This window comes from Nelumbo nucifera, chromosome 5 (assembly GCF_055504915.1).
Source record: "Nelumbo nucifera cultivar China Antique chromosome 5, China Antique-T2T, whole genome shotgun sequence".
In the NCBI taxonomy this organism is placed as follows: Eukaryota; Viridiplantae; Streptophyta; class Magnoliopsida; order Proteales; family Nelumbonaceae; genus Nelumbo; species Nelumbo nucifera.
This window is the reverse complement of record NC_142653.1, coordinates 69,104,622-69,110,689: the sequence shown is the minus strand read 5'-3', so window position 1 is coordinate 69,110,689 and position 6,068 is coordinate 69,104,622. Positions and strand designations below refer to the sequence as shown.

At 40.9% G+C, this 6,068-nt stretch overlaps 1 non-coding gene across 1 annotated transcript; it reads left to right on the top strand.

Moving 5' to 3' along the window:
- Window positions 1–1,786: 1,786 nt before the first annotated feature.
- On the top strand, window positions 1,787–1,890 carry LOC148791748 (small nucleolar RNA R71). Its single transcript, XR_016076888.1, has one exon. It is a non-coding gene; the product is annotated as a small nucleolar RNA R71 (small nucleolar RNA).
- The last annotated feature ends 4,178 nt before the right edge of the window (window positions 1,891–6,068 follow it).

The window sequence follows — 6,068 nt, the reverse complement described above, 5'->3', positions numbered from 1 at the left end:
ATCCGGTGTCTGATTGAGATGATTCAAGATGAATTGGAAAGATAAGAAAGAACACTACAACTTTCATGTTTTGAGATTTGACAGATTCGGACTGAATCGAGGTCAAAATCGGGCCCAAAGTCTAAAAAAATTCATAGAAAAGCTCAATTCGCAGTTGAAGCCTAGTTCGCAGAGAAGCCTTGCAGCGACCCAATTCGTTAAAGAAGCCCAATACGAATGCAAGAATAAAGAGTCCTATCAGATTCAATTTTCTGTTGTAATTCTAAGATAAAGGAAGATTGAGTTTACTAGATAAGAGATAGGATAAGATTAGATCTAAACTAATCATTAGGATTTAGGACTTCCTATTTTTGAGGAAGAACTCCAAGAAGGAGTTGGAAACAGCCCCTCCTCCTAAAGCTATATAAAGGGGGGGTGGACTAGCACCAAGGCATCAACGTCATCTTGCATGTCTAACACTATGAAATCTATTGAAAAAATGAATTTATCAACCTTAACAAGCACATCTTCTATGATTCCCCTAGGATGCTTTATGGACCTATCAGCTAACTGCGATGCAACTATAGTGGGTTGGGGTTCACCCAACCCTAGTTTCTTAAAATCCGAATAGGGCATCAGATTTATACTAGCTCCTAAATCACACAATGCCTTATTAATCTTTAAACTGCCTATAGTGCAAGGAATAGTAAAACTCCTTGGATCTTTCAGTTTCTGAGACAGCTTGTTGAGGAGGATTGCTAAGCATTCTTCATTCAATGCAACTGTAGCCACGTCTCCCAATTTCCTTTTGTTCGCCAAGATTTCCTTAAGGAACTTTGCATAATGCGGCATTTGGGATAAGGCATTTGCAAAAGGAATGTTAATATGTAAACTCTTGAAAATTTCAAGAAACTTACCGAATTCCTTCTCCATTTTGTGTCGCTTAAGCCTATTGGGAAATGGCACTTGTGGCTTTTGACTTGTCTCTTTCCTTGAATCAGAGTGCTCTTCCTCCTTTTAAGTTTCTAGGGTTGCACCCGTCTTACCTTCTTCCTTTGTTTTCTTCTCCACCTCTTGCAGCTCCTTACCACTCCTCAGGGTAATGGCTTGCACTTTTTCCCTTGGATTCGCTTCTGTATTACTGGGCAAGGTACCTTGGACTCTAGAAGATATCATTTGTGCCAACTGCCTCACTTGAGTCTCCAAATTCTTGATCGATGCCTCTTGATTTTGAAATCTTGTTTCTGCACTTGATATGAACTTGGTCATCAGCTCCTCTAGATTAGATTTCTTTTCTGGCTGAGTGAAATTTTGAGGGAGGGGTTTCACCGCATTTTGATTTGACCAAGACAGATTGGGGTGATTCCTCTATCCTAGGTTAAAGGCACGAGGATAGTGATTTCCTTGCTGCCTTTGCAAATTCCATACGAAATCTACTTGCTCAGAGGACTGCATGAACTGATTTCCAACTTGGCATTCGGTGCTGATATGACCTCCCCCACACCATTCACAGGCTACGGCTTGAACATGCATGGCTGCCATCTGCATTTCATCGATCTTCTTGCTGAGGGCACCGATTTGTGCAGATAGTGCTGTATAGGTGTCTACATTGTGAAGGTCGGGTTGTCTTCTAACTTGGTTTCTCTCGAAATGCCACTGATAATTATTTGCAGCCATTTCCTCAATAAGTGCATGGGCAACTTCAGGGGTCTTGTTGTTAAGGGATCCCCCAGCTGCAGCGTCCATAATGGTCTTGATTGCTTTTGTCAAACCATTGTAGAATGTCTGAACTTGGAGCCATAGAAGGAGTCCATGATGAGGGACCTTCCTCAGTAATTACTTGTAACGTTCCCATGACTCATACAATGATTCCCCGTCCTGCTGAGAGAAAGTGGTGATATCATTCCGCATCACTACAATCTTGGACGGAGGGAAATACCTGGATAGGAAGTTGCTGGCCATTTCATCCCAAGTTGCGATAGATCCAGCTGGTAGAGAGTTCATCCAAGTCTTAGCCTTGTCTGTCAACGAAAACGGGAATAATCTGAGCCTCACAGCATCATCACTTACTCCATTGTGCTTGAATGTGTCACATATCTCCAAGAAGTTGGCGATGTGAGTGTTCGGATCTTCATTAGCCAAGCCGCAGAACTGAACTGTGTTCTGGATCATCTGAATGATTGCTGGTTTGATCTCAAAGTTGTTAGCAGCTATTGCTAGTCTCACAATGCTCAAGGCTGCCCCAGTGAGGGTTGTTTTGGCATAGTCCATCATAGTCCTTTGCTTGGCCATCTTTGTACTTTCCACTTTCTCTTGCTTAGAAGCTCTAAGGCAGCGGTGGAGAGTTCGTTCAATCTTTGGATCATAGATGATGCTCTCCTTTTCACTTCTACATGTCATAAACTGAACAAGTCAAAGTCATAAAGATACCAATACACACATATCATGAAAATATTGTACAAAATCAGATTAACAATAGTAGATGGTTCCTAAGTCAGATTAACAACAGTACAAAATCAGATTAAACACAAGTCAAAGTCATAAAGATACCAATACACACATATCATGCATTTAGATTACACTAGCAAGTGCACTAGCCGATTGGTGGGTGTTGAATCCAACCAAAGATAAATGTCCTGCTCAAATTAAATATTTTTGTATATAGTGATGAGCAAGGTCATCTCCACAGGGATTGGGTGGATTTATTCCCAAGAGAAAAGAAAATAAAGGGGTTGTTATAAAAGCAAGGAAAATAAAATAAAATAAAATAAAGCAAGGATTAAATCGACGGGAGATAGCTTCTGGTTGAAGGGACAAGTTAAGCCTTGATTCTTATCATTGATCATCGTTGCAAGGATAAATTCATATGTTTATGAATAAATTGGTTATAGCCATTAACAAGCTCTAATAGCCAGCCTCTACTCATATTTCTTGGTAACCAAAACAAGCTCTTTGACTGCTTCTCTTATTAATAGACAGTCCTAAACAAGCTCTTTGACTGCTTCTCTTATTAATAGACAGTCCTAAACAAGCTCTTAGGATTTAATCTATTAATAGCATTAAGAGGGGAGAGACCCAATTCTGGTTAGCGATCTCACAAGCTCGGACCGTTTAAACCAGATCATATATCCTCCTAACATAAATTGAAAACTTGTCCATAATCAATTTATGTTAGTTGCCACCATGATTAAACCTACCAATCATATACAAAATTGGAGGTTCAATCGGCCATAGATTATTCTCATTGATTGAGCAAGGGATCCTTGTTGCTTAATCAATAAAAATAATCCTCACAGGAAATCGCAGAAAACATATGAATACCCATAAACAATGAACTGAAATAAAAATCAATTAGATCTCACAATGTTTAAGAATCAAAGCTTCCCTAACCTTTCAACCAGAAATCAGAAAGTTACACACACTTCATGTAGAAATCGCAACTTCCGGATGAGGGGGGCGTATTTTGCTTCTTTTCTCCCTTCTTGCTGAATTCTTGTTTCCAAGATTTGATGATCCCTGGGTGCTAGTCCCCCCCCCCCCCTTTATATAGCCTTAGGAGGGAGTAGTTTTCAGCTCCTCTTAGGAGTTCTCTTTCCCAAAAAAATAGAAAGTCCTATTTCCTAATTCAGATCTAATCTTATCCTTATCTCTAAATAGAAACTCTTAACTAAGTTGGACTCTAACTCTTTTCTTTCTTTTTACCCCAGGGGGCGGATCTACTAGAGTCCAGACTCCATTGGTCTCCATCGAGTCCATCTCAGCTCTCATGGTGTCTACCCACTTCAAGGAATCTATGTCCAACATAGCTTCCGTATAAGTCACGGGATCCTCCTCACTGGTCGTAGCTTCCACCAGGTAACTATCCTAGTCATCGCCGAGACGAACCGGAGGCCTGGAAACCCGGGTAGATCTTCTAGGTTGGTCACTACCTGGAACTTGTGGGACATCTCCCACTGACCCTGAGCTCTCTTCATCAAGAACAACTTCATGATGATGATTATTCAGGATGTAATCTTCCTCCAAGAGCCCTTGGGGTAACCTACAAATAGGCAACGGCTGGTTTTGGATTCCAACTTGTTTGCACTCGTTCTTTTAATGTGTGCTGGACAACCCCAAATCTTCAAGTGTCTCACACTTGGTTTCCTTCCGGTCCAAAGCTCATAGGGAGTCTTCAGAACTGATTTGGTTGGAACCCTTTTCAGCACGTATATCGCAGTCTCCAATGCGAAACCCCAAAAGGATGTAGGCAACTCTGAGTGTACGAGAAGTGACCGGACCATATCTAATAAGGTCCTATTCCTCCTCTCTGAAACACCGTTTAGTTGTGGTGTAGTAGGAGGAGATAACTGTGATACTATCCCGTTGACCTTTAAGTAGTCCCTGAATTCGTCAGAGAGATACTCGCCACCTCGATCCGATCGAAGGGTCTTAATTTCTCTCCCTAACTGCTTCTCGACCTCTTGTTTGAACTCTTTGATATTTTCAAATGATTCAGACTTGTGTCTCATTAGGTATACATAACCATACCGAGAATAATCATCGGTGAATGTAATAAAATACACATGCTAGTTACGAGTCCTAACACTCATGGGACCACATACATCAGTATGTATAAGGTCAAGTATGCCTGTACATCTTTCAGGCTTACCGTCAAATGGCCATTTCGTCATCTTACCCTGAAGGCAAGGTTCACAAGTGGGAAGATCTTCTACAATTAGAAAATCCAAAGGACCATCCTTTACCAATCTTGTGATACGGTCAATACTGATATGGCCAAGCCGGTAATGCCACAAGCATGTGGGATTAATTACATCACGGGTCTTTTCTTGGGAATATCAACCGACGTAGTTTTGGCTTTGTTAGTTTCCACAGAAGGATGGAGAACATAGAGACCATTCTCAAGTTCTCCGTATGCGATGAATTTGTTATTTCTTTTAATAGTAATTGTATTACCCAAAAGAATAGAATATCCATCCGCACACAATTTTGAAATAGAAATCAAATTTCTTCTCAAATTTTGTACATAAAGACAATCTTTCAGTACAATTGTTCCTTCTCTGAAAATTAACTCTACAGTTCCTATGGCCGTAGCTGCAACACTTGCAAAAGTCCCCAAATAAAGAGTTACTTCTCCGTCACTCAATCTTCTACTTATCCTGAACCCCTGTAGTGAGTTACACGCATGAGTCGATGCCCCAGAGTCAATACACCAGGAAGCAGAAGTTTCCAACAAATTGGTTTCTATGACACAGGATTTAAAATTACCTTTCTTGGATTCCAAGTACTGAGGACAGTTCCTCTTCCAGTGGTCGGTCTGTTTGCAGAAGTGACAAGCATCTGATGCTCTACACTTCTTCTGCTTTTTGGACTTGGTGGATTTCTTCTAGGGCTTCTTCTTTGCCTTCCTCTTTTTCTTGCCCGACTTGCCAGCTTCAACAAGCATAGCAAGAGGCTCATCCTTCTTAATCAGTTCTTTGGCCCTCTTCAACAAGCATAGCTTATTCATGTTGTAATTCATGATGAACGGATTAAAGGAAGGAGGCAAAGAATTTAGGATGGCATCTACCTTCGTGACATGGTCCAGCCCAGATCCTAGAGCCTAAAGTTCATTAATATAGCTCATCATCCGAAGACAATGGTCATGAACCTACTGGCCCTTGGACATCTATGCGGTCATGAACTATTTCAAGACCTTTAGCCGAGTAGAATGGTTATGCTCTTCGTACATTGTCTTTAGACTATCCAATATGTCCTTGGCCAGCTTGATCTGATCGAACTGCCTCTGTATCGGATTGTCCAGGGAGGCAATGATATAGCACCAGGCCAGGGAATTTTTCTCTTCCCACTCTTGGTAGTCCCTCCTACGTGTTAGACAGTTTTGTATGCCCTTAGCTTCAATCATTTTGATGTACTTTTGTTATTTAGTGGAAATAAATAAAGTGCATGTTTGATTCATGTTGTTTGGTTTAATTCTGTGTAAAACCCTAAAACTGGACATTTATAGAGACTCATGTTAGTTTTAAAAGTTCACAGCCGTTGGATAAGTCTGGGGAGATTTATCCTGCCAAGGCTGATACTAGTGTGCCACC